The 27,404-nt window shown below is 39.7% G+C and overlaps 22 non-coding genes across 22 annotated transcripts; 11 read left to right on the top strand and 11 right to left on the bottom strand.

The window, feature by feature from the left end:
- Positions 1-1,262: 1,262 nt before the first annotated feature.
- Positions 1,263-1,381, bottom strand: LOC137409710 (5S ribosomal RNA). The gene has a single exon (XR_010980918.1). It is a non-coding gene; the product is annotated as a 5S ribosomal RNA (ribosomal RNA).
- A 134-nt stretch (positions 1,382-1,515) lies between these two features.
- LOC137409070 (5S ribosomal RNA) lies at positions 1,516-1,634 on the top strand. Its single transcript, XR_010980316.1, has one exon. It is a non-coding gene; the product is annotated as a 5S ribosomal RNA (ribosomal RNA).
- A 2,156-nt stretch (positions 1,635-3,790) lies between these two features.
- On the bottom strand, positions 3,791-3,909 carry LOC137409709 (5S ribosomal RNA). The gene has a single exon (XR_010980917.1). It is a non-coding gene; the product is annotated as a 5S ribosomal RNA (ribosomal RNA).
- A 134-nt stretch (positions 3,910-4,043) lies between these two features.
- Positions 4,044-4,162, top strand: LOC137409336 (5S ribosomal RNA). The gene has a single exon (XR_010980561.1). It is a non-coding gene; the product is annotated as a 5S ribosomal RNA (ribosomal RNA).
- A 2,100-nt stretch (positions 4,163-6,262) lies between these two features.
- On the bottom strand, positions 6,263-6,381 carry LOC137409708 (5S ribosomal RNA). The gene has a single exon (XR_010980916.1). It is a non-coding gene; the product is annotated as a 5S ribosomal RNA (ribosomal RNA).
- Positions 6,382-6,515: 134 nt separating this feature from the next.
- Positions 6,516-6,634, top strand: LOC137409335 (5S ribosomal RNA). The gene has a single exon (XR_010980560.1). It is a non-coding gene; the product is annotated as a 5S ribosomal RNA (ribosomal RNA).
- A 2,168-nt stretch (positions 6,635-8,802) lies between these two features.
- On the bottom strand, positions 8,803-8,921 carry LOC137409707 (5S ribosomal RNA). Its single transcript, XR_010980915.1, has one exon. It is a non-coding gene; the product is annotated as a 5S ribosomal RNA (ribosomal RNA).
- A 134-nt stretch (positions 8,922-9,055) lies between these two features.
- LOC137409334 (5S ribosomal RNA) lies at positions 9,056-9,174 on the top strand. The gene has a single exon (XR_010980559.1). It is a non-coding gene; the product is annotated as a 5S ribosomal RNA (ribosomal RNA).
- A 2,265-nt stretch (positions 9,175-11,439) lies between these two features.
- Positions 11,440-11,558, bottom strand: LOC137409705 (5S ribosomal RNA). The gene has a single exon (XR_010980913.1). It is a non-coding gene; the product is annotated as a 5S ribosomal RNA (ribosomal RNA).
- A 134-nt stretch (positions 11,559-11,692) lies between these two features.
- LOC137409101 (5S ribosomal RNA) lies at positions 11,693-11,811 on the top strand. Its single transcript, XR_010980345.1, has one exon. It is a non-coding gene; the product is annotated as a 5S ribosomal RNA (ribosomal RNA).
- Positions 11,812-13,965: 2,154 nt separating this feature from the next.
- On the bottom strand, positions 13,966-14,084 carry LOC137409177 (5S ribosomal RNA). Its single transcript, XR_010980415.1, has one exon. It is a non-coding gene; the product is annotated as a 5S ribosomal RNA (ribosomal RNA).
- A 134-nt stretch (positions 14,085-14,218) lies between these two features.
- Positions 14,219-14,337, top strand: LOC137409333 (5S ribosomal RNA). The gene has a single exon (XR_010980558.1). It is a non-coding gene; the product is annotated as a 5S ribosomal RNA (ribosomal RNA).
- Positions 14,338-16,437: 2,100 nt separating this feature from the next.
- Positions 16,438-16,556, bottom strand: LOC137409704 (5S ribosomal RNA). The gene has a single exon (XR_010980912.1). It is a non-coding gene; the product is annotated as a 5S ribosomal RNA (ribosomal RNA).
- A 134-nt stretch (positions 16,557-16,690) lies between these two features.
- Positions 16,691-16,809, top strand: LOC137409104 (5S ribosomal RNA). The gene has a single exon (XR_010980348.1). It is a non-coding gene; the product is annotated as a 5S ribosomal RNA (ribosomal RNA).
- Positions 16,810-18,908: 2,099 nt separating this feature from the next.
- On the bottom strand, positions 18,909-19,027 carry LOC137409703 (5S ribosomal RNA). The gene has a single exon (XR_010980911.1). It is a non-coding gene; the product is annotated as a 5S ribosomal RNA (ribosomal RNA).
- A 134-nt stretch (positions 19,028-19,161) lies between these two features.
- LOC137409518 (5S ribosomal RNA) lies at positions 19,162-19,280 on the top strand. The gene has a single exon (XR_010980733.1). It is a non-coding gene; the product is annotated as a 5S ribosomal RNA (ribosomal RNA).
- A 2,223-nt stretch (positions 19,281-21,503) lies between these two features.
- On the bottom strand, positions 21,504-21,622 carry LOC137409143 (5S ribosomal RNA). The gene has a single exon (XR_010980383.1). It is a non-coding gene; the product is annotated as a 5S ribosomal RNA (ribosomal RNA).
- Positions 21,623-21,756: 134 nt separating this feature from the next.
- LOC137409121 (5S ribosomal RNA) lies at positions 21,757-21,875 on the top strand. Its single transcript, XR_010980363.1, has one exon. It is a non-coding gene; the product is annotated as a 5S ribosomal RNA (ribosomal RNA).
- Positions 21,876-24,042: 2,167 nt separating this feature from the next.
- Positions 24,043-24,161, bottom strand: LOC137409702 (5S ribosomal RNA). Its single transcript, XR_010980910.1, has one exon. It is a non-coding gene; the product is annotated as a 5S ribosomal RNA (ribosomal RNA).
- A 134-nt stretch (positions 24,162-24,295) lies between these two features.
- On the top strand, positions 24,296-24,414 carry LOC137409331 (5S ribosomal RNA). The gene has a single exon (XR_010980556.1). It is a non-coding gene; the product is annotated as a 5S ribosomal RNA (ribosomal RNA).
- A 2,265-nt stretch (positions 24,415-26,679) lies between these two features.
- On the bottom strand, positions 26,680-26,798 carry LOC137409701 (5S ribosomal RNA). Its single transcript, XR_010980909.1, has one exon. It is a non-coding gene; the product is annotated as a 5S ribosomal RNA (ribosomal RNA).
- Positions 26,799-26,932: 134 nt separating this feature from the next.
- On the top strand, positions 26,933-27,051 carry LOC137409100 (5S ribosomal RNA). Its single transcript, XR_010980344.1, has one exon. It is a non-coding gene; the product is annotated as a 5S ribosomal RNA (ribosomal RNA).
- Positions 27,052-27,404: the final 353 nt, after the last annotated feature.

Raw genomic sequence — 27,404 nt, 5'->3', positions numbered from 1 at the left:
CTAAGGTTGCTCCATCAGTTTTTATCTTTGCGGAATTATCTCTAGCGAAAAGCCTACTTTCGCGTAAGGTCATTTCCACGCGATTATAATTATTTAAAAGGAAAATATTTACCGTAGTTTTCAAAATGCTGACGAAATAATCTAAAGCGCGTGAAGCGGCGGTAACGAGCCTGCAACCTTCGTACGAATCGGCGAGATCTTGAACGCTATGCGTTTAGCCAATGAGTGAACGAGTCGAATATTATCGAGCGCGAACAACCACGCCGTCGAAGTATGAGAGTACACACGACTCCTAATTTGCACAATATCAACGATTCGTTTGAGCCGGGAATATTCGTTACGCAATGGCAAAGTTTTAAGCTATGCGTTCGAAGTAACTCGATAGCTTTTCATAGCTAATGAGCGAGCTGGACGAATAACCGGCAGCGCGATTGACCGCTCTTTCAAATATTGAGAGAGCGAACGAATCCTAGTTTACATGGTACGCATGAATGTTTCGTTGCAGCGCGATTAACCGCTCTTTCAGATGTTGAGAGAGCAAACGAATCCTAATTTACACGTGTATATAGTAGACGTACTACGATTGTTTCGTTAGGAGTTGAAGCTACTCGCGCGGCGGTCGAACGCGAGCGTACTCGTTTGGAGGCTATTACACCATTTCTAAAGCATCGCTTTATTTGGTTCGACGTGAACATCTTTTTAACACACCTGTTCGCGTAAGTAAAAGCTTTCTATGTAGGGCTGTTTTCTTTCGAACTCGTAGATGAGAAGAACAAGCCAAAGAACGGCGCTTACTACTCACCTGTCTTTACACGCGTAGACATTAGATAGCCGGTAAACTAATAAGATCTACGATAGCGCGTCACTTTACGTCGAGAAAAGGTAACAAACTTCCTTTAAAAGAGATTTCTTCGGATTAAAAGTGAGAATATGTTATTTTTATGTTGAGATCGGACGCTGCAACAGTTTTCGTTATACACGAGTAGAGTACATCCTTCGACTACAAAAAGTGTCGCGCTTTAATTGATCACGCTTGCCAGAAGGGTTTTGACGCGGAAATGCAGCAGCAAAGTTATATATACTGTTACACACTACACGTACGTAGTACATAGTACATAGTACATAGTATATGTATATATATATAACGCATACGTAGTACATGTTCATGTACATGAACATGTACATGTACATGTACATGTACATGTAGATGAAGATAGCGCGAAGATCGCGATGAAGATAGCAAGATGTAAAAATAAATAAAAAGTCTACAGCACCCGGTATTCCCAGGCGGTCACCCATCCAAGTACTAACCGGGCTCGACGTTGCTTAGCTTCAGTGATCGGACGAGAACTGGCGTTTTCAACGTGATATGGCCGTAGACACTGATGCGCTCTTCGAGACACGCTATTAACGCAGAGTTATAATAATGCTCACCAAGCCGTGACTATATTGTCCAATGGGCGTTCGCTGATTATTGCCATGTTTCTCATTAGCGTCTGTTGAAGCTTACTAAATGTCTACGGCCATATCACGTTGAAAACGCCAGTTCTCGTCCGATCACTGAAGCTAAGCAACGTCGAGCCCGGTTAGTACTTGGATGGGTGACCGCCTGGGAATATCGGGTGCTGTAGACCTTTAGTTTTTATCAAAATTATACTAATTTAGAATTTTCAAGCTTCTTTAATTCACTCTATCTCTTGATATAGAATAAAAAATCATTTCCGCTTGAAAGTCTTTTAATTCGCTCTATCTCTTGATGTAAAATAAAAAATCATTTCCGCTTGAAAGTCTTTTAACTCGCTCTATCTCTTGATGTAAAATAAAAAATCATTTCCATTTAAAAGTCTTTCAATTCGCTCTATCTCTTGATTTAAAACAAAAAATCATTTCCATTTAAAAGTCTTTTAATTCGCTCTATCTTTTGATATAAAATAAAAAATCATTTCCATTTAAAAGTCTTTTAATTCGCTCTATCTTTTGATATAAAATAAAAAATCATTTCCATTTAAAAGTCTTTTAATTCGCTCTATCTTTTGATATAAAATAAAAAATCATTTCCATTCAAAGGTTTTAGCCGAAACTGGATAATATGAATATTATTAGTACTTGATGCTATCCGGCTAGCTTCAATCTCCTCATCTTCACCAGCCATGCGCCGCTGCTACCCGTGTATTTTAAAGAGGATATAATTTCGATTCGTTTTCATTTTGCGCGGCGTAATAGCTCAAGAAACTCGTGTTAAGATTTCCTTTTAATTGCGCAACTCGTATGTCGGCGTTACGAGTTTACCTAAAAGCTAAAATAAATAACTAAACGAAACTCGACTCGGCCTTTCGCCGCAAAATACGCATTCTCGTAATGTAAACTCGAGCGATCGTCTTCGATCGTGATGAAACAAAACCGTACTCGCGGATGCGTAAAAGTCTAAAAGGTAAATTGTGTCAAAAAGTTTCGAAACGAATTACAAACCGGAACGTGGAATCTACGTTACGACGGCAACTAAGTTCGGTGATGAGCGCGGGCCAGCGCGTAGCTAAGGTTGCTCCATCAGTTTTTATCTTTGCGGAATTATCTCTAGCGAAAAGCCTACTTTCGCGTAAGGTCATTTCCACGCGATTATAATTATTTAAAAGGAAAATATTTACCGTAGTTTTCAAAATGCTGACGAAATAATCTAAAGCGCGTGAGGCGGCGGTAACGAGCCTGCAACCTTCGTACGAATCGGCGAGATCTTGAACGCTATGCGTTTAGCCAATGAGTGAACGAGTCGAATATTATCGAGCGCGAACAACCACGCCGTCGAAGTATGAGAGTACACACGACTCCTAATTTGCACAATATCAACGATTCGTTTGAGCCGGGAATATTCGTTACGCAATGGCAAAGTTTTAAGCTATGCGTTCGAAGTAACTCGATAGCTTTTCATAGCTAATGAGCGAGCTGGACGAATAACCGGCAGCGCGATTGACCGCTCTTTCAAATATTGAGAGAGCGAACGAATCCTAGTTTACATGGTACGCATGAATGTTTCATTGCAGCGCGATTAACCGCTCTTTCAGATGTTAAGAGAGCAAACGAATCCTAATTTACACGTGTATATAGTAGACGTACTACGATTGTTTCGTTAGGAGTTGAAGCTACTCGCGCGGCGGTCGAACGCGAGCGTACTCGTTTGGAGGCTATTACACCATTTCTAAAGCATCGCTTTATTTGGTTCGACGTGAACATCTTTTTAACACACCTGTTCGCGTAAGTAAAAGCTTTCTATGTAGGGCTGTTTTCTTTCGAACTCGTAGATGAGAAGAACAAGCCAAAGAACGGCGCTTACTACTCACCTGTCTTTACACGCGTAGACATTAGATAGCCGGTAAACTAATAAGATCTACGATAGCGCGTCACTTTATGTCGAGAAAAAGTAACAAACTTCCTTTAAAAGAGATTTCTTCGGATTAAAAGTGAGAATATGTTATTTTTATGTTGAGATCGGACGCTGCAACAGTTTTCGTTATACACGAGTAGAGTACATCCTTCGACTACAAAAAGTGTCGCGCTTTAATTGATCACGCTTGCCAGAAGGGTTTTGACGCGGAAATGCAGCAGCAAAGTTATATATACTGTTACACACTACACGTACGTAGTACATAGTACATAGTACATAGTACATAGTATATGTATATATATATAACGCATACGTAGTACATGTTCATGTACATGAACATGTACATGTACATGTAGATGAAGATAGCGCGAAGATCGCGATGAAGATAGCAAGATGTAAAAATAAATAAAAAGTCTACAGCACCCGGTATTCCCAGGCGGTCACCCATCCAAGTACTAACCGGGCTCGACGTTGCTTAGCTTCAGTGATCGGACGAGAACTGGCGTTTTCAACGTGATATGGCCGTAGACACTGATGCGCTTTTCGAGACACGCTATTAACGCAGAGTTATAATAATGCTCACCAAGCCGTGACTATATTGTCCAATGGGCGTTCGCTGATTATTGCCACGTTTCTCATTAGCGTCTGTTGAAGCTTGCTAAATGTCTACGGCCATATCACGTTGAAAACGCCAGTTCTCGTCCGATCACTGAAGCTAAGCAACGTCGAGCCCGGTTAGTACTTGGATGGGTGACCGCCTGGGAATACCGGGTGCTGTAGACCTTTAGTTTTTATCAAAATTATACTAATTTAGAATTTTCAAGCTTCTTTAATTCACTCTATCTCTTGATATAGAATAAAAAATCATTTCCGCTTGAAAGTCTTTTAATTCGCTCTATCTCTTGATGTAAAATAAAAAATCATTTCCGCTTGAAAGTCTTTTAACTCGCTCTATCTCTTGATGTAAAATAAAAAATCATTTCCATTTAAAAGTCTTTTAATTCGCTCTATCTTTTGATATAAAATAAAAAATCATTTCCATTTAAAAGTCTTTTAATTCGCTCTATCTTTTGATATAAAATAAAAAATCATTTCCATTTAAAAGTCTTTTAATTCGCTCTATCTTTTGATATAAAATAAAAAATCATTTCCATTCAAAGGTTTTAGCCGAAACTGGATAATATGAATATTATTAGTACTTGATGCTATCCGGCTAGCTTCAATCTCCTCATCTTCACCAGCCATGCGCCGCTGCTACCCGTGTATTTTAAAGAGGATATAATTTCGATTCGTTTTCATTTTGCGCGGCGTAATAGCTCAAGAAACTCGCGTTAAGATTTCCTTTTAATTGCGCAACTCGTATGTCGGCGTTACGAGTTTACCTAAAAGCTAAAATAAATAACTAAACGAAACTCGACTCGGCCTTTCGCCGCAAAATACGCATTCTCGTAATGTAAACTCGAGCGATCGTCTTCGATCGTGATGAAACAAAACCGTACTCGCGGATGCGTAAAAGTCTAAAAGGTAAATTGTGTCAAAAAGTTTCGAAACGATTTACAAACCGGAACGTGGAATCTACGTTACGACGGCAACTAAGTTCGGTGATGAGCGCGGGCCAGCGCGTAGCTAAGGTTGCTCCATCAGTTTTTATCTTTGCGGAATTATCTCTAGCGAAAAGCCTACTTTCGCGTAAGGTCATTTCCACGCGATTATAATTATTTAAAAGGAAAATATTTACCGTAGTTTTCAAAATGCTGACGAAATAATCTAAAGCGCGTGAAGCGGCGGTAACGAGCCTGCAACCTTCGTACGAATCGGCGAGATCTTGAACGCTATGCGTTTAGCCAATGAGTGAACGAGTCGAATATTATCGAGCGCGAACAACTACGCCGTCGAAGTATGAGAGTACACACGACTCCTAATTTGCACAATATCAACGATTCGTTTGAGCCGGGAATATTCGTTACGCAATGGCAAAGTTTTAAGCTATGCGTTCGAAGTAACTCGATAGCTTTTCATAGCTAATGAGCGAGCTGGACGAATAACCGGCAGCGCGATTGACCGCTCTTTCAAATATTGAGAGAGCGAACGAATCCTAGTTTACATGGTACGCATGAATGTTTCGTTGCAGCGCGATTAACCGCTCTTTCAGATGTTAAGAGAGCAAACGAATCCTAATTTACACGTGTATATAGTAGACGTACTACGATTGTTTCGTTAGGAGTTGAAGCTACTCGCGCGGCGGTCGAACGCGAGCGTACTCGTTTGGAGGCTATTACACCATTTCTAAAGCATCGCTTTATTTGGTTCGACGTGAACATCTTTTTAACACACCTGTTCGCGTAAGTAAAAGCTTTCTATGTAGGGCTGTTTTCTTTCGAACTCGTAGATGAGAAGAACAAGCCAAAGAACGGCGCTTACTACTCACCTGTCTTAACACGCGTAGACATTAGATAGCCGGTAAACTAATAAGATCTACGATAGCGCGTCACTTTATGTCGAGAAAAAGTAACAAACTTCCTTTAAAAGAGATTTCTTCGGATTAAAAGTGAGAATATGTTATTTTTATGTTGAGATCGGACGCTGCAACAGTTTTCGTTATACACGAGTAGAGTACATCCTTCGACTACAAAAAGTGTCGCGCTTTAATTGATCACGCTTGCCAGAAGGGTTTTGACGCGGAAATGCAGCAGCAAAGTTATATATACTGTTACACACTACACGTACGTAGTACATAGTACATAGTACATAGTACATAGTATATGTATATATATATAACGCATACGTAGTACATGTTCATGTACATGAACATGTACATGTACATGTAGATGAAGATAGCGCGAAGATCGCGATGAAGATAGCAAGATGTAAAAATAAATAAAAAGTCTACAGCACCCGGTATTCCCAGGCGGTCACCCATCCAAGTACTAACCGGGCTCGACGTTGCTTAGCTTCAGTGATCGGACGAGAACTGGCGTTTTCAACGTGATATGGCCGTAGACACTGATGCGCTTTTCGAGACACGCTATTAACGCAGAGTTATAATAATGCTCACCAAGCCGTGACTATATTGTCCAATGGGCGTTCGCTGATTATTGCCACGTTTCTCATTAGCGTCTGTTGAAGCTTGCTAAATGTCTACGGCCATATCACGTTGAAAACGCCAGTTCTCGTCCGATCACTGAAGCTAAGCAACGTCGAGCCCGGTTAGTACTTGGATGGGTGACCGCCTGGGAATACCGGGTGCTGTAGACCTTTAGTTTTTATCAAAATTATACTAATTTAGAATTTTCAAGCTTCTTTAATTCACTCTATCTCTTGATATAGAATAAAAAATCATTTCCGCTTGAAAGTCTTTTAATTCGCTCTATCTCTTGATGTAAAATAAAAAATCATTTCCGCTTGAAAGTCTTTTAACTCGCTCTATCTCTTGATGTAAAATAAAAAATCATTTCCATTTAAAAGTCTTTTAATTCGCTCTATCTCTTGATTTAAAACAAAAAATCATTTCCATTTAAAAGTCTTTTAATTCGCTCTATCTTTTGATATAAAATAAAAAATCATTTCCATTTAAAAGTCTTTTAATTCGCTCTATCTTTTGATATAAAATAAAAAATCATTTCCATTTAAAAGTCTTTTAATTCGCTCTATCTTTTGATATAAAATAAAAAATCATTTCCATTCAAAGGTTTTAGCCGAAACTGGATAATATGAATATTATTAGTACTTGATGCTATCCGGCTAGCTTCAATCTCCTCATCTTCACCAGCCATGCGCCGCTGCTACCCGTGTATTTTAAAGAGGATATAATTTCGATTCGTTTTCATTTTGCGCGGCGTAATAGCTCAAGAAACTCGCGTTAAGATTTCCTTTTAATTGCGCAACTCGTATGTCGGCGTTACGAGTTTACCTAAAAGCTAAAATAAATAACTAAACGAAACTCGACTCGGCCTTTCGCCGCAAAATACGCATTCTCGTAATGTAAACTCGAGCGATCGTCTTCGGTCGTGATGAAACAAAACCGTACTCGCGGATGCGTAAAAGTCTAAAAGGTAAATTGTGTCAAAAAGTTTCGAAACGAATTACAAACCGGAACGTGGAATCTACGTTACGACGGCAACTAAGTTCGGTGATGAGCGCGGGCCAGCGCGTAGCTAAGGTTGCTCCATCAGTTTTTATCTTTGCGGAATTATCTCTAGCGAAAAGCCTACTTTCGCGTAAGGTCATTTCCACGCGATTATAATTATTTAAAAGGAAAATATTTACCGTAGTTTTCAAAATGCTGACGAAATAATCTAAAGCGCGTGAAGCGGCGGTAACGAGCCTGCAACCTTCGTACGAATCGGCGAGATCTTGAACGCTATGCGTTTAGCCAATGAGTGAACGAGTCGAATATTATCGAGCGCGAACAACTACGCCGTCGAAGTATGAGAGTACACACGACTCCTAATTTGCACAATATCAACGATTCGTTTGAGCCGGGAATATTCGTTACGCAATGGCAAAGTTTTAAGCTATGCGTTCGAAGTAACTCGATAGCTTTTCATAGCTAATGAGCAAGCTGGACGAATAACCGGCAGCGCGATTGACCGCTCTTTCAAATATTGAGAGAGCGAACGAATCCTAGTTTACATGGTACGCATGAATGTTTCGTTGCAGCGCGATTAACCGCTCTTTCAGATGTTGAGAGAGCAAACGAATCCTAATTTACACGTGTATATAGTAGACATACTACGATTGTTTCGTTAGGAGTTGAAGCTACTCGCGCGGCGGTCGAACGCGAGCGTACTCGTTTGGAGGCTATTACACCATTTCTAAAGCATCGCTTTATTTGGTTCGACGTGAACATCTTTTTAACACACCTGTTCGCGTAAGTAAAAGCTTTCTATGTAGGGCTGTTTTCTTTCAAACTCGTAGATGAGAAGAACAAGCCAAAGAACGGCGCTTACTACTCACCTGTCTTTACACGCGTAGACATTAGATAGCCGGTAAACTAATAAGATCTACGATAGCGCGTCACTTTATGTCGAGAAAAAGTAACAAACTTCCTTTAAAAGAGATTTCTTCGGATTAAAAGTGAGAATATGTTATTTTTATGTTGAGATCGGACGCTGCAACAGTTTTCGTTATACACGAGTAGAGTACATCCTTCGACTACAAAAAGTGTCGCGCTTTAATTGATCACGCTTGCCAGAAGGGTTTTGACGCGGAAATGCAGCAGCAAAGTTATATATACTGTTACACACTACACGTACGTAGTACATAGTACATAGTACATAGTACATAGTATATGTATATATATATAACGCATACGTAGTACATGTTCATGTACATGAACATGTACATGTACATGTACATGTACATGTAGATGAAGATAGCGCGAAGATCGCGATGAAGATAGCAAGATGTAAAAATAAATAAAAAGTCTACAGCACCCGGTATTCCCAGGCGGTCACCCATCCAAGTACTAACCGGGCTCGACGTTGCTTAGCTTCAGTGATCGGACGAGAACTGGCGTTTTCAACGTGATATGGCCGTAGACACTGATGCGCTCTTCGAGACACGCTATTAACGCAGAGTTATAATAATGCTCACCAAGCCGTGACTATATTGTCCAATGGGCGTTCGCTGATTATTGCCACGTTTCTCATTAGCGTCTGTTGAAGCTTACTAAATGTCTACGGCCATATCACGTTGAAAACGCCAGTTCTCGTCCGATCACTGAAGCTAAGCAACGTCGAGCCCGGTTAGTACTTGGATGGGTGACCGCCTGGGAATACCGGGTGCTGTAGACCTTTAGTTTTTATCAAAATTATACTAATTTAGAATTTTCAAGCTTCTTTAATTCACTCTATCTCTTGATATAGAATAAAAAATCATTTCCGCTTGAAAGTCTTTTAATTCGCTCTATCTCTTGATGTAAAATAAAAAATCATTTCCGCTTGAAAGTCTTTTAACTCGCTCTATCTCTTGATGTAAAATAAAAAATCATTTCCATTTAAAAGTCTTTTAATTCGCTCTATCTCTTGATGTAAAATAAAAAATCATTTCCGCTTGAAAGTCTTTTAATTCGCTCTATCTCTTGATGTAAAATAAAAAATCATTTCCATTTAAAAGTCTTTTAATTCGCTCTATCTCTTGATTTAAAACAAAAAATCATTTCCATTTAAAAGTCTTTTAATTCGCTCTATCTTTTGATATAAAATAAAAAATCATTTCCATTTAAAAGTCTTTTAATTCGCTCTATCTTTTGATATAAAATAAAAAATCATTTCCATTCAAAGGTTTTAGCCGAAACTGGATAATATGAATATTATTAGTACTTGATGCTATCCGGCTAGCTTCAATCTCCTCATCTTCACCAGCCATGCGCCGCTGCTACCCGTGTATTTTAAAGAGGATATAATTTCGATTCGTTTTCATTTTGCGCGGCGTAATAGCTCAAGAAACTCGCGTTAAGATTTCCTTTTAATTGCGCAACTCGTATGTCGGCGTTACGAGTTTACCTAAAAGCTAAAATAAATAACTAAACGAAACTCGACTCGGCCTTTCGCCGCAAAATACGCATTCTCGTAATGTAAACTCGAGCGATCGTCTTCGATCGTGATGAAACAAAACCGTACTCGCGGATGCGTAAAAGTCTAAAAGGTAAATTGTGTCAAAAAGTTTCGAAACGAATTACAAACCGGAACGTGGAATCTACGTTACGACGGCAACTAAGTTCGGTGATGAGCGCGGGCCAGCGCGTAGCTAAGGTTGCTCCATCAGTTTTTATCTTTGCGGAATTATCTCTAGCGAAAAGCCTACTTTCGCGTAAGGTCATTTCCACGCGATTATAATTATTTAAAAGGAAAATATTTACCGTAGTTTTCAAAATGCTGACGAAATAATCTAAAGCGCGTGAAGCGGCGGTAACGAGCCTGCAACCTTCGTACGAATCGGCGAGATCTTGAACGCTATGCGTTTAGCCAATGAGTGAACGAGTCGAATATTATCGAGCGCGAACAACCACGCCGTCGAAGTATGAGAGTACACACGACTCCTAATTTGCACAATATCAACGATTCGTTTGAGCCGGGAATATTCGTTACGCAATGGCAAAGTTTTAAGCTATGCGTTCGAAGTAACTCGATAGCTTTTCATAGCTAATGAGCGAGCTGGACGAATAACCGGCAGCGCGATTGACCGCTCTTTCAAATATTGAGAGAGCGAACGAATCCTAGTTTACATGGTACGCATGAATGTTTCGTTGCAGCGCGATTAACCGCTCTTTCAGATGTTGAGAGAGCAAACGAATCCTAATTTACACGTGTATATAGTAGACGTACTACGATTGTTTCGTTAGGAGTTGAAGCTACTCGCGCGGCGGTCGAACGCGAGCGTACTCGTTTGGAGGCTATTACACCATTTCTAAAGCATCGCTTTATTTGGTTCGACGTGAACATCTTTTTAACACACCTGTTCGCGTAAGTAAAAGCTTTCTATGTAGGGCTGTTTTCTTTCGAACTCGTAGATGAGAAGAACAAGCCAAAGAACGGCGCTTACTACTCACCTGTCTTTACACGCGTAGACATTAGATAGCCGGTAAACTAATAAGATCTACGATAGCGCGTCACTTTATGTCGAGAAAAGGTAACAAACTTCCTTTAAAAGAGATTTCTTCGGATTAAAAGTGAGAATATGTTATTTTTATGTTGAGATCGGACGCTGCAACAGTTTTCGTTATACACGAGTAGAGTACATCCTTCGACTACAAAAAGTGTCGCGCTTTAATTGATCACGCTTGCCAGAAGGGTTTTGACGCGGAAATGCAGCAGCAAAGTTATATATACTGTTACACACTACACGTACGTAGTACATAGTACATAGTACATAGTATATGTATATATATATAACGCATACGTAGTACATGTTCATGTACATGAACATGTACGTGAACATGTACATGTACATGTACATGTTCATGTACATGAACATGTACATGTACATGTACATGTACATGTAGATGAAGATAGCGCGAAGATCGCGATGAAGATAGCAAGATGTAAAAATAAATAAAAAGTCTACAGCACCCGGTATTCCCAGGCGGTCACCCATCCAAGTACTAACCGGGCTCGACGTTGCTTAGCTTCAGTGATCGGACGAGAACTGGCGTTTTCAACGTGATATGGCCGTAGACACTGATGCGCTCTTCGAGACACGCTATTAACGCAGAGTTATAATAATGCTCACCAAGCCGTGACTATATTGTCCAATGGGCGTTCGCTGATTATTGCCACGTTTCTCATTAGCGTCTGTTGAAGCTTGCTAAATGTCTACGGCCATATCATGTTGAAAACGCCAGTTCTCGTCCGATCACTGAAGCTAAGCAACGTCGAGCCCGGTTAGTACTTGGATGGGTGACCGCCTGGGAATACCGGGTGCTGTAGACCTTTAGTTTTTATCAAAATTATACTAATTTAGAATTTTCAAGCTTCTTTAATTCACTCTATCTCTTGATATAGAATAAAAAATCATTTCCGCTTGAAAGTCTTTTAATTCGCTCTATCTCTTGATGTAAAATAAAAAATCATTTCCGCTTGAAAGTCTTTTAACTCGCTCTATCTCTTGATGTAAAATAAAAAATCATTTCCATTTAAAAGTCTTTTAATTCGCTCTATCTCTTGATTTAAAACAAAAAATCATTTCCATTTAAAAGTCTTTTAATTCGCTCTATCTTTTGATATAAAATAAAAAATCATTTCCATTTAAAAGTCTTTTAATTCGCTCTATCTTTTGATATAAAATAAAAAATCATTTCCATTTAAAAGTCTTTTAATTCGCTCTATCTTTTGATATAAAATAAAAAATCATTTCCATTCAAAGGTTTTAGCCGAAACTGGATAATATGAATATTATTAGTACTTGATGCTATCCGGCTAGCTTCAATCTCCTCATCTTCACCAGCCATGCGCCGCTGCTACCCGTGTATTTTAAAGAGGATATAATTTCGATTCGTTTTCATTTTGCGCGGCGTAATAGCTCAAGAAACTCGCGTTAAGATTTCCTTTTAATTGCGCAACTCGTATGTCGGCGTTACGAGTTTACCTAAAAGCTAAAATAAATAACTAAACGAAACTCGACTCGGCCTTTCGCCGCAAAATACGCATTCTCGTAATGTAAACTCGAGCGATCGTCTTCGATCGTGATGAAACAAAACCGTACTCGCGGATGTGTAAAAGTCTAAAAGGTAAATTGTGTCAAAAAGTTTCGAAACGAATTACAAACCGAAACGTGGAATCTACGTTACGACGGCAACTAAGTTCGGTGATGAGCGCGGGCCAGCGCGTAGCTAAGGTTGCTCCATCAGTTTTTATCTTTGCGGAATTATCTCTAGCGAAAAGCCTACTTTCGCGTAAGGTCATTTCCACGCGATTATAATTATTTAAAAGGAAAATATTTACCGTAGTTTTCAAAATGCTGACGAAATAATCTAAAGCGCGTGAAGCGGCGGTAACGAGCCTGCAACCTTCGTACGAATCGGCGAGATCTTGAACGCTATGCGTTTAGCCAATGAGTGAACGAGTCGAATATTATCGAGCGCGAACAACCACGCCGTCGAAGTATGAGAGTACACACGACTCCTAATTTGCACAATATCAACGATTCGTTTGAGCCGGGAATATTCGTTACGCAATGGCAAAGTTTTAAGCTATGCGTTCGAAGTAACTCGATAGCTTTTCATAGCTAATGAGCGAGCTGGACGAATAACCGGCAGCGCGATTGACCGCTCTTTCAAATATTGAGAGAGCGAACGAATCCTAGTTTACATGGTACGCATGAATGTTTCGTTGCAGCGCGATTAACCGCTCTTTCAGATGTTAAGAGAGCAAACGAATCCTAATTTACACGTGTATATAGTAGACGTACTACGATTGTTTCGTTAGGAGTTGAAGCTACTCGCGCGGCGGTCGAACGCGAGCGTACTCGTTTGGAGGCTATTACACCATTTCTAAAGCATCGCTTTATTTGGTTCGACGTGAACATCTTTTTAACACACCTGTTCGCGTAAGTAAAAGCTTTCTATGTAGGGCTGTTTTCTTTCGAACTCGTAGATGAGAAGAACAAGCCAAAGAACGGCGCTTACTACTCACCTGTCTTTACACGCGTAGACATTAGATAGCCGGTAAACTAATAAGATCTACGATAGCGCGTCACTTTATGTCGAGAAAAAGTAACAAACTTCCTTTAAAAGAGATTTCTTCGGATTAAAAGTGAGAATATGTTATTTTTATGTTGAGATCGGACGCTGCAACAGTTTTCGTTATACACGAGTAGAGTACATCCTTCGACTACAAAAAGTGTCGCGCTTTAATTGATCACGCTTGCCAGAAGGGTTTTGACGCGGAAATGCAGCAGCAAAGTTATATATACTGTTACACACTACACGTACGTAGTACATAGTACATAGTATATGTATATATATATAACGCATACGTAGTACATGTTCATGTACATGAACATGTACATGTACATGTACATGTACATGTAGATGAAGATAGCGCGAAGATCGCGATGAAGATAGCAAGATGTAAAAATAAATAAAAAGTCTACAGCACCCGGTATTCCCAGGCGGTCACCTATCCAAGTACTAACCGGGCTCGACGTTGCTTAGCTTCAGTGATCGGACGAGAACTGGCGTTTTCAACGTGATATGGCCGTAGACACTGATGCGCTCTTCGAGACACGCTATTAACGCAGAGTTATAATAATGCTCACCAAGCCGTGACTATATTGTCCAATGGGCGTTCGCTGATTATTGCCACGTTTCTCATTAGCGTCTGTTGAAGCTTACTAAATGTCTACGGCCATATCACGTTGAAAACGCCAGTTCTCGTCCGATCACTGAAGCTAAGCAACGTCGAGCCCGGTTAGTACTTGGATGGGTGACCGCCTGGGAATACCGGGTGCTGTAGACCTTTAGTTTTTATCAAAATTATACTAATTTAGAATTTTCAAGCTTCTTTAATTCACTCTATCTCTTGATATAGAATAAAAAATCATTTCCGCTTGAAAGTCTTTTAATTCGCTCTATCTCTTGATGTAAAATAAAAAATCATTTCCGCTTGAAAGTCTTTTAACTCGCTCTATCTCTTGATGTAAAATAAAAAATCATTTCCATTTAAAAGTCTTTTAATTCGCTCTATCTCTTGATGTAAAATAAAAAATCATTTCCGCTTGAAAGTCTTTTAATTCGCTCTATCTTTTGATATAAAATAAAAAATCATTTCCATTTAAAAGTCTTTTAATTCGCTCTATCTTTTGATATAAAATAAAAAATCATTTCCATTCAAAGGTTTTAGCCGAAACTGGATAATATGAATATTATTAGTACTTGATGCTATCCGGCTAGCTTCAATCTCCTCATCTTCACCAGCCATGCGCCGCTGCTACCCGTGTATTTTAAAGAGGATATAATTTCGATTCGTTTTCATTTTGCGCGGCGTAATAGCTCAAGAAACTCGCGTTAAGATTTCCTTTTAATTGCGCAACTCGTATGTCGGCGTTACGAGTTTACCTAAAAGCTAAAATAAATAACTAAACGAAACTCGACTCGGCCTTTCGCCGCAAAATACGCATTCTCGTAATGTAAACTCGAGCGATCGTCTTCGATCGTGATGAAACAAAACCGTACTCGCGGATGCGTAAAAGTCTAAAAGGTAAATTGTGTCAAAAAGTTTCGAAACGAATTACAAACCGGAACGTGGAATCTACGTTACGACGGCAACTAAGTTCGGTGATGAGCGCGGGCCAGCGCGTAGCTAAGGTTGCTCCATCAGTTTTTATCTTTGCGGAATTATCTCTAGCGAAAAGCCTACTTTCGCGTAAGGTCATTTCCACGCGATTATAATTATTTAAAAGGAAAATATTTACCGTAGTTTTCAAAATGCTGACGAAATAATCTAAAGCACGTGAAGCGGCGGTAACGAGCCTGCAACCTTCGTACGAATCGGCGAGATCTTGAACGCTATGCGTTTAGCCAATGAGTGAACGAGTCGAATATTATCGAGCGCGAACAACCACGCCGTCGAAGTATGAGAGTACACACGACTCCTAATTTGCACAATATCAACGATTCGTTTGAGCCGGGAATATTCGTTACGCAATGGCAAAGTTTTAAGCTATGCGTTCGAAGTAACTCGATAGCTTTTCATAGCTAATGAGCGAGCTGGACGAATAACCGGCAGCGCGATTGACCGCTCTTTCAAATATTGAGAGAGCGAACGAATCCTAGTTTACATGGTACGCATGAATGTTTCGTTGCAGCGCGATTAACCGCTCTTTCAGATGTTGAGAGAGCAAACGAATCCTAATTTACACATGTATATAGTAGACGTACTACGATTGTTTCGTTAGGAGTTGAAGCTACTCGCGCGGCGGTCGAACGCGAGCGTACTCGTTTGGAGGCTATTACACCATTTCTAAAGCATCGCTTTATTTGGTTCGACGTGAACATCTTTTTAACACACCTGTTCGCGTAAGTAAAAGCTTTCTATGTAGGGCTGTTTTCTTTCGAACTCGTAGATGAGAAGAACAAGCCAAAGAACGGCGCTTACTACTCACCTGTCTTTACACGCGTAGACATTAGATAGCCGGTAAACTAATAAGATCTACGATAGCGCGTCACTTTATGTCGAGAAAAAGTAACAAACTTCCTTTAAAAGAGATTTCTTCGGATTAAAAGTGAGAATATGTTATTTTTATGTTGAGATCGGACGCTGCAACAGTTTTCGTTATACACGAGTAGAGTACATCCTTCGACTACAAAAAGTGTCGCGCTTTAATTGATCACGCTTGCCAGAAGGGTTTTGACGCGGAAATGCAGCAGCAAAGTTATATATACTGTTACACACTACACGTACGTAGTACATAGTACATAGTACATAGTACATAGTATATGTATATATATATAACGCATACGTAGTACATGTTCATGTACATGAACATGTACATGTACATGTACATGTAGATAGCGCGAAGATCGCGATGAAGATAGCAAGATGTAAAAATAAATAAAAAGTCTACAGCACCCGGTATTCCCAGGCGGTCACCCATCCAAGTACTAACCGGGCTCGACGTTGCTTAGCTTCAGTGATCGGACGAGAACTGGCGTTTTCAACGTGATATGGCCGTAGACACTGATGCGCTCTTCGAGACACGCTATTAACGCAGAGTTATAATAATGCTCACCAAGCCGTGACTATATTGTCCAATGGGCGTTCGCTGATTATTGCCACGTTTCTCATTAGCGTCTGTTGAAGCTTACTAAATGTCTACGGCCATATCACGTTGAAAACACCAGTTCTCGTCCGATCACTGAAGCTAAGAAACGTCGAGCCCGGTTAGTACTTGGATGGGTGACCGCCTGGGAATACCGGGTGCTGTAGACCTTTAGTTTTTATCAAAATTATACTAATTTAGAATTTTCAAGCTTCTTTAATTCACTCTATCTCTTGATATAGAATAAAAAATCATTTCCGCTTGAAAGTCTTTTAATTCGCTCTATCTCTTGATGTAAAATAAAAAATCATTTCCGCTTGAAAGTCTTTTAATTCGCTCTATCTCTTGATGTAAAATAAAAAATCATTTCCATTTAAAAGTCTTTTAATTCGCTCTATCTCTTGATTTAAAACAAAAAATCATTTCCATTTAAAAGTCTTTTAATTCGCTCTATCTTTTGATATAAAATAAAAAATCATTTCCATTTAAAAGTCTTTTAATTCGCTCTATCTTTTGATATAAAATAAAAAATCATTTCCATTCAAAGGTTTTAGCCGAAACTGGATAATATGAATATTATTAGTACTTGATGCTATCCGGCTAGCTTCAATCTCCTCATCTTCACCAGCCATGCGCCGCTGCTACCCGTGTATTTTAAAGAGGATATAATTTCGATTCGTTTTCATTTTGCGCGGCGTAATAGCTCAAGAAACTCGCGTTAAGATTTCCTTTTAATTGCGCAACTCGTATGTCGGCGTTACGAGTTTACCTAAAAGCTAAAATAAATAACTAAACGAAACTCGACTCGGCCTTTCGCCGCAAAATACGCATTCTCGTAATGTAAACTCGAGCGATCGTCTTCGATCGTGATGAAACAAAACCGTACTCGCGGATGCGTAAAAGTCTAAAAGGTAAATTGTGTCAAAAAGTTTCGAAACGAATTACAAACCGGAACGTGGAATCTACGTTACGACGGCAACTAAGTTCGGTGATGAGCGCGGGCCAGCGCGTAGCTAAGGTTGCTCCATCAGTTTTTATCTTTGCGGAATTATCTCTAGCGAAAAGCCTACTTTCGCGTAAGGTCATTTCCACGCGATTATAATTATTTAAAAGGAAAATATTTACCGTAGTTTTCAAAATGCTGACGAAATAATCTAAAGCGCGTGAAGCGGCGGTAACGAGCCTGCAACCTTCGTACGAATCGGCGAGATCTTGAACGCTATGCGTTTAGCCAATGAGTGAACGAGTCGAATATTATCGAGCGCGAACAACCACGCCGTCGAAGTATGAGAGTACACACGACTCCTAATTTGCACAATATCAACGATTCGTTTGAGCCGGGAATATTCGTTACGCAATGGCAAAGTTTTAAGCTATGCGTTCGAAGTAACTCGATAGCTTTTCATAGCTAATGAGCGAGCTGGACGAATAACCGGCAGCGCGATTGACCGCTCTTTCAAATATTGAGAGAGCGAACGAATCCTAGTTTACATGGTACGCATGAATGTTTCGTTGCAGCGCGATTAACCGCTCTTTCAGATGTTGAGAGAGCAAACGAATCCTAATTTACACGTGTATATAGTAGACGTACTACGATTGTTTCGTTAGGAGTTGAAGCTACTCGCGCGGCGGTCGAACGCGAGCGTACTCGTTTGGAGGCTATTACACCATTTCTAAAGCATCGCTTTATTTGGTTCGACGTGAACATCTTTTTAACACACCTGTTCGCGTAAGTAAAAGCTTTCTATGTAGGGCTGTTTTCTTTCGAACTCGTAGATGAGAAGAACAAGCCAAAGAACGGCGCTTACTACTCACCTGTCTTTACACGCGTAGACATTAGATAGCCGGTAAACTAATAAGATCTACGATAGCGCGTCACTTTATGTCGAGAAAAAGTAACAAACTTCCTTTAAAAGAGATTTCTTCGGATTAAAAGTGAGAATATGTTATTTTTATGTTGAGATCGGACGCTGCAACAGTTTTCGTTATACACGAGTAGAGTACATCCTTCGACTACAAAAAGTGTCGCGCTTTAATTGATCACGCTTGCCAGAAGGGTTTTGACGCGGAAATGCAGCAGCAAAGTTATATATACTGTTACACACTACACGTACGTAGTACATAGTACATAGTACATAGTATATGTATATATATATAACGCATACGTAGTACATGTTCATGTACATGAACATGTACATGTACATGTACATGTAGATGAAGATAGCGCGAAGATCGCGATGAAGATAGCAAGATGTAAAAATAAATAAAAAGTCTACAGCACCCGGTATTCCCAGGCGGTCACCCATCCAAGTACTAACCGGGCTCGACGTTGCTTAGCTTCAGTGATCGGACGAGAACTGGCGTTTTCAACGTGATATGGCCGTAGACACTGATGCGCTCTTCGAGACACGCTATTAACGCAGAGTTATAATAATGCTCACCAAGCCGTGACTATATTGTCCAATGGGCGTTCGCTGATTATTGCCACGTTTCTCATTAGCGTCTGTTGAAGCTTACTAAATGTCTACAGCCATATCACGTTGAAAACGCCAGTTCTCGTCCGATCACTGAAGCTAAGCAACGTCGAGCCCGGTTAGTACTTGGATGGGTGACCGCCTGGGAATACCGGGTGCTGTAGACCTTTAGTTTTTATCAAAATTATACTAATTTAGAATTTTCAAGCTTCTTTAATTCACTCTATCTCTTGATATAGAATAAAAAATCATTTCCGCTTGAAAGTCTTTTAATTCGCTCTATCTCTTGATGTAAAATAAAAAATCATTTCCGCTTGAAAGTCTTTTAACTCGCTCTATCTCTTGATGTAAAATAAAAAATCATTTCCATTTAAAAGTCTTTTAATTCGCTCTATCTCTTGATGTAAAATAAAAAATCATTTCCGCTTGAAAGTCTTTTAATTCGCTCTATCTCTTGATGTAAAATAAAAAATCATTTCCATTTAAAAGTCTTTTAATTCGCTCTATCTCTTGATTTAAAACAAAAAATCATTTCCATTTAAAAGTCTTTTAATTCGCTCTATCTTTTGATATAAAATAAAAAATCATTTCCATTTAAAAGTCTTTTAATTCGCTCTATCTTTTGATATAAAATAAAAAATCATTTCCATTCAAAGGTTTTAGCCGAAACTGGATAATATGAATATTATTAGTACTTGATGCTATCCGGCTAGCTTCAATCTCCTCATCTTCACCAGCCATGCGCCGCTGCTACCCGTGTATTTTAAAGAGGATATAATTTCGATTCGTTTTCATTTTGCGCGGCGTAATAGCTCAAGAAACTCGCGTTAAGATTTCCTTTTAATTGCGCAACTCGTATGTCGGCGTTACGAGTTTACCTAAAAGCTAAAATAAATAACTAAACGAAACTCGACTCGGCCTTTCGCCGCAAAATACGCATTCTCGTAATGTAAACTCGAGCGATCGTCTTCGATCGTGATGAAACAAAACCGTACTCGCGGATGCGTAAAAGTCTAAAAGGTAAATTGTGTCAAAAAGTTTCGAAACGAATTACAAACCGGAACGTGGAATCTACGTTACGACGGCAACTAAGTTCGGTGATGAGCGCGGGCCAGCGCGTAGCTAAGGTTGCTCCATCAGTTTTTATCTTTGCGGAATTATCTCTAGCGAAAAGCCTACTTTCGCGTAAGGTCATTTCCACGCGATTATAATTATTTAAAAGGAAAATATTTACCGTAGTTTTCAAAATGCTGACGAAATAATCTAAAGCGCGTGAAGCGGCGGTAACGAGCCTGCAACCTTCGTACGAATCGGCGAGATCTTGAACGCTATGCGTTTAGCCAATGAGTGAACGAGTCGAATATTATCGAGCGCGAACAACCACGCCGTCGAAGTATGAGAGTACACACGACTCCTAATTTGCACAATATCAACGATTCGTTTGAGCCGGGAATATTCGTTACGCAATGGCAAAGTTTTAAGCTATGCGTTCGAAGTAACTCGATAGCTTTTCATAGCTAATGAGCGAGCTGGACGAATAACCGGCAGCGCGATTGACCGCTCTTTCAAATATTGAGAGAGCGAACGAATCCTAGTTTACATGGTACGCATGAATGTTTCGTTGCAGCGCGATTAACCGCTCTTTCAGATGTTAAGAGAGCAAACGAATCCTAATTTACACGTGTATATAGTAGACGTACTACGATTGTTTCGTTAGGAGTTGAAGCTACTCGCGCGGCGGTCGAACGCGAGCGTACTCGTTTGGAGGCTATTACACCATTTCTAAAGCATCGCTTTATTTGGTTCGACGTGAACATCTTTTTAACACACCTGTTCGCGTAAGTAAAAGCTTTCTATGTAGGGCTGTTTTCTTTCGAACTCGTAGATGAGAAGAACAAGCCAAAGAACGGCGCTTACTACTCACCTGTCTTTACACGCGTAGACATTAGATAGCCGGTAAACTAATAAGATCTACGATAGCGCGTCACTTTATGTCGAGAAAAAGTAACAAACTTCCTTTAAAAGAGATTTCTTCGGATTAAAAGTGAGAATATGTTATTTTTATGTTGAGATCGGACGCTGCAACAGTTTTCGTTATACACGAGTAGAGTACATCCTTCGACTACAAAAAGTGTCGCGCTTTAATTGATCACGCTTGCCAGAAGGGTTTTGACGCGGAAATGCAGCAGCAAAGTTATATATACTGTTACACACTACACGTACATAGTACATAGTACATAGTACATAGTATATGTATATATATATAACGCATACGTAGTACATGTTCATGTACATGAACATGAACATGTACATGTACATGTACATGTACATGTAGATGAAGATAGCGCGAAGATCGCGATGAAGATAGCAAGATGTAAAAATAAATAAAAAGTCTACAGCACCCGGTATTCCCAGGCGGTCACCCATCCAAGTACTCACCGGGCTCGACGTTGCTTAGCTTCAGTGATCGGACGAGAACTGGCGTTTTCAACGTGATATGGCCGTAGACACTGATGCGCTCTTCGAGACACGCTATTAACGCAGAGTTATAATAATGCTCACCAAGCCGTGACTATATTGTCCAATGGGCGTTCGCTGATTATTGCCACGTTTCTCATTAGCGTCTGTTGAAGCTTACTAAATGTCTACGGCCATATCACGTTGAAAACGCCAGTTCTCGTCCGATCACTGAAGCTAAGCAACGTCGAGCCCGGTTGGTACTTGGATGGGTGACCGCCTGGGAATACCGGGTGCTGTAGACCTTTAGTTTTTATCAAAATTATACTAATTTAGAATTTTCAAGCTTCTTTAATTCACTCTATCTCTTGATATAGAATAAAAAATCATTTCCGCTTGAAAGTCTTTTAATTCGCTCTATCTCTTGATGTAAAATAAAAAATCATTTCCGCTTGAAAGTCTTTTAATTCGCTCTATCTCTTGATGTAAAATAAAAAATCATTTCCATTTAAAAGTCTTTTAATTCGCTCTATCTCTTGATTTAAAACAAAAATCATTTCCATTTAAAAGTCTTTTAATTCGCTCTATCTTTTGATATAAAATAAAACATCATTTCCATTTAAAAGTCTTTTAATTCGCTCTATCTTTTGATATAAAATAAAAAATCATTTCCATTTAAAAGTCTTTTAATTCGCTCTATCTTTTGATATAAAATAAAAAATCATTTCCATTCAAAGGTTTTAGCCGAAACTGGATAATATGAATATTATTAGTACTTGATGCTATCCGGCTAGCTTCAATCTCCTCATCTTCACCAGCCATGCGCCGCTGCTACCCGTGTATTTTAAAGAGGATATAATTTCGATTCGTTTTCATTTTGCGCGGCGTAATAGCTCAAGAAACTCGCGTTAAGATTTCCTTTTAATTGCGCAACTCGTATGTCGGCGTTACGAGTTTACCTAAAAGCTAAAATAAATAACTAAACGAAACTCGACTCGGCCTTTCGCCGCAAAATACGCATTCTCGTAATGTAAACTCGAGCGATCGTCTTCGATCGTGATGAAACAAAACCGTACTCGCGGATGCGTAAAAGTCTAAAAGGTAAATTGTGTCAAAAAGTTTTGAAACGAATTACAAACCGGAACGTGGAATCTACGTTACGACGGCAACTAAGTTCGGTGATGAGCGCGGGCCAGCGCGTAGCTAAGGTTGCTCCATCAGTTTTTATCTTTGCGGAACTATCTCTAGCGAAAAGCCTACTTTCGCGTAAGGTCATTTCCACGCGATTATAATTATTTAAAAGGAAAATATTTACCGTAGTTTTCAAAATGCTGACGAAATAATCTAAAGCGCGTGAAGCGGCGGTAACGAGCCTGCAACCTTCGTACGAATCGGCGAGATCTTGAACGCTATGCGTTTAGCCAATGAGTGAACGAGTCGAATATTATCGAGCGCGAACAACTACGCCGTCGAAGTATGAGAGTACACACGACTCCTAATTTGCACAATATCAACGATTCGTTTGAGCCGGGAATATTCGTTACGCAATGGCAAAGTTTTAAGCTATGCGTTCGAAGTAACTCGATAGCTTTTCATAGCTAATGAGCAAGCTGGACGAATAACCGGCAGCGCGATTGACCGCTCTTTCAAATATTGAGAGAGCGAACGAATCCTAGTTTACATGGTACGCATGAATGTTTCGTTGCAGCGCGATTAACCGCTCTTTCAGATGTTGAGAGAGCAAACGAATCCTAATTTACACGTGTATATAGTAGACATACTACGATTGTTTCGTTAGGAGTTGAAGCTACTCGCGCGGCGGTCGAACGCGAGCGTACTCGTTTGGAGGCTATTACACCATTTCTAAAGCATCGCTTTATTTGGTTCGACGTGAACATCTTTTTAACACACCTGTTCGCGTAAGTAAAAGCTTTCTATGTAGGGCTGTTTTCTTTCAAACTCGTAGATGAGAAGAACAAGCCAAAGAACGGCGCTTACTACTCACCTGTCTTTACACGCGTAGACATTAGATAGCCGGTAAACTAATAAGATCTACGATAGCGCGTCACTTTATGTCGAGAAAAAGTAACAAACTTCCTTTAAAAGAGATTTCTTCGGATTAAAAGTGAGAATATGTTATTTTTATGTTGAGATCGGACGCTGCAACAGTTTTCGTTATACACGAGTAGAGTACATCCTTCGACTACAAAAAGTGTCGCGCTTTAATTGATCACGCTTGCCAGAAGGGTTTTGACGCGGAAATGCAGCAGCAAAGTTATATATACTGTTACACACTACACGTACGTAGTACATAGTACATAGTACATAGTACATAGTATATGTATATATATATAACGCATACGTAGTACATGTTCATGTACATGAACATGTACATGTACATGTACATGTACATGTAGATGAAGATAGCGCGAAGATCGCGATGAAGATAGCAAGATGTAAAAATAAATAAAAAGTCTACAGCACCCGGTATTCCCAGGCGGTCACCCATCCAAGTACTAACCGGGCTCGACGTTGCTTAGCTTCAGTGATCGGACGAGAACTGGCGTTTTCAACGTGATATGGCCGTAGACACTGATGCGCTCTTCGAGACACGCTATTAACGCAGAGTTATAATAATGCTCACCAAGCCGTGACTATATTGTCCAATGGGCGTTCGCTGATTATTGCCACGTTTCTCATTAGCGTCTGTTGAAGCTTACTAAATGTCTACGGCCATATCACGTTGAAAACGCCAGTTCTCGTCCGATCACTGAAGCTAAGCAACGTCGAGCCCGGTTAGTACTTGGATGGGTGACCGCCTGGGAATACCGGGTGCTGTAGACCTTTAGTTTTTATCAAAATTATACTAATTTAGAATTTTCAAGCTTCTTTAATTCACTCTATCTCTTGATATAGAATAAAAAATCATTTCCGCTTGAAAGTCTTTTAATTCGCTCTATCTCTTGATGTAAAATAAAAAATCATTTCCGCTTGAAAGTCTTTTAACTCGCTCTATCTCTTGATGTAAAATAAAAAATCATTTCCATTTAAAAGTCTTTTAATTCGCTCTATCTCTTGATGTAAAATAAAAAATCATTTCCGCTTGAAAGTCTTTTAATTCGCTCTATCTCTTGATGTAAAATAAAAAATCATTTCCATTTAAAAGTCTTTTAATTCGCTCTATCTCTTGATTTAAAACAAAAAATCATTTCCATTTAAAAGTCTTTTAATTCGCTCTATCTTTTGATATAAAATAAAAAATCATTTCCATTTAAAAGTCTTTTAATTCGCTCTATCTTTTGATATAAAATAAAAAATCATTTCCATTCAAAGGTTTTAGCCGAAACTGGATAATATGAATATTATTAGTACTTGATGCTATCCGGCTAGCTTCAATCTCCTCATCTTCACCAGCCATGCGCCGCTGCTACCCGTGTATTTTAAAGAGGATATAATTTCGATTCGTTTTCATTTTGCGCGGCGTAATAGCTCAAGAAACTCGCGTTAAGATTTCCTTTTAATTGCGCAACTCGTATGTCGGCGTTACGAGTTTACCTAAAAGCTAAAATAAATAACTAAACGAAACTCGACTCGGCCTTTCGCCGCAAAATACGCATTCTCGTAATGTAAACTCGAGCGATCGTCTTCGATCGTGATGAAACAAAACCGTACTCGCGGATGCGTAAAAGTCTAAAAGGTAAATTGTGTCAAAAAGTTTCGAAACGAATTACAAACCGGAACGTGGAATCTACGTTACGACGGCAACTAAGTTCGGTGATGAGCGCGGGCCAGCGCGTAGCTAAGGTTGCTCCATCAGTTTTTATCTTTGCGGAATTATCTCTAGCGAAAAGCCTACTTTCGCGTAAGGTCATTTCCACGCGATTATAATTATTTAAAAGGAAAATATTTACCGTAGTTTTCAAAATGCTGACGAAATAATCTAAAGCGCGTGAAGCGGCGGTAACGAGCCTGCAACCTTCGTACGAATCGGCGAGATCTTGAACGCTATGCGTTTAGCCAATGAGTGAACGAGTCGAATATTATCGAGCGCGAACAACCACGCCGTCGAAGTATGAGAGTACACACGACTCCTAATTTGCACAATATCAACGATTCGTTTGAGCCGGGAATATTCGTTACGCAATGGCAAAGTTTTAAGCTATGCGTTCGAAGTAACTCGATAGCTTTTCATAGCTAATGAGCGAGCTGGACGAATAACCGGCAGCGCGATTGACCGCTCTTTCAAATATTGAGAGAGCGAACGAATCCTAGTTTACATGGTACGCATGAATGTTTCGTTGCAGCGCGATTAACCGCTCTTTCAGATGTTGAGAGAGCAAACGAATCCTAATTTACACGTGTATATAGTAGACGTACTACGATTGTTTCGTTAGGAGTTGAAGCTACTCGCGCGGCGGTCGAACGCGAGCGTACTCGTTTGGAGGCTATTACACCATTTCTAAAGCATCGCTTTATTTGGTTCGACGTGAACATCTTTTTAACACACCTGTTCGCGTAAGTAAAAGCTTTCTATGTAGGGCTGTTTTCTTTCGAACTCGTAGATGAGAAGAACAAGCCAAAGAACGGCGCTTACTACTCACCTGTCTTTACACGCGTAGACATTAGATAGCCGGTAAACTAATAAGATCTACGATAGCGCGTCACTTTATGTCGAGAAAAGGTAACAAACTTCCTTTAAAAGAGATTTCTTCGGATTAAAAGTGAGAATATGTTATTTTTATGTTGAGATCGGACGCTGCAACAGTTTTCGTTATACACGAGTAGAGTACATCCTTCGACTACAAAAAGTGTCGCGCTTTAATTGATCACGCTTGCCAGAAGGGTTTTGACGCGGAAATGCAGCAGCAAAGTTATATATACTGTTACACACTACACGTACGTAGTACATAGTACATAGTACATAGTATATGTATATATATATAACGCATACGTAGTACATGTTCATGTACATGAACATGTACGTGAACATGTACATGTACATGTACATGTTCATGTACATGAACATGTACATGTACATGTACATGTACATGTAGATGAAGATAGCGCGAAGATCGCGATGAAGATAGCAAGATGTAAAAATAAATAAAAAGTCTACAGCACCCGGTATTCCCAGGCGGTCACCCATCCAAGTACTAACCGGGCTCGACGTTGCTTAGCTTCAGTGATCGGACGAGAACTGGCGTTTTCAACGTGATATGGCCGTAGACACTGATGCGCTCTTCGAGACACGCTATTAACGCAGAGTTATAATAATGCTCACCAAGCCGTGACTATATTGTCCAATGGGCGTTCGCTGATTATTGCCACGTTTCTCATTAGCGTCTGTTGAAGCTTGCTAAATGTCTACGGCCATATCATGTTGAAAACGCCAGTTCTCGTCCGATCACTGAAGCTAAGCAACGTCGAGCCCGGTTAGTACTTGGATGGGTGACCGCCTGGGAATACCGGGTGCTGTAGACCTTTAGTTTTTATCAAAATTATACTAATTTAGAATTTTCAAGCTTCTTTAATTCACTCTATCTCTTGATATAGAATAAAAAATCATTTCCGCTTGAAAGTCTTTTAATTCGCTCTATCTCTTGATGTAAAATAAAAAATCATTTCCGCTTGAAAGTCTTTTAACTCGCTCTATCTCTTGATGTAAAATAAAAAATCATTTCCGCTTGAAAGTCTTTTAATTCGCTCTATCTCTTGATGTAAAATAAAAAATCATTTCCATTTAAAAGTCTTTTAATTCGCTCTATCTCTTGATTTAAAACAAAAAATCATTTCCATTTAAAAGTCTTTTAATTCGCTCTATCTTTTGATATAAA

Source organism: Watersipora subatra, chromosome 11, assembly GCF_963576615.1.
Source record: "Watersipora subatra chromosome 11, tzWatSuba1.1, whole genome shotgun sequence".
In the NCBI taxonomy this organism is placed as follows: Eukaryota; Metazoa; Bryozoa; class Gymnolaemata; order Cheilostomatida; family Watersiporidae; genus Watersipora; species Watersipora subatra.
Note: the sequence above shows the minus strand (reverse complement) of the source record. Positions and strands in the feature narration are given on the sequence as shown.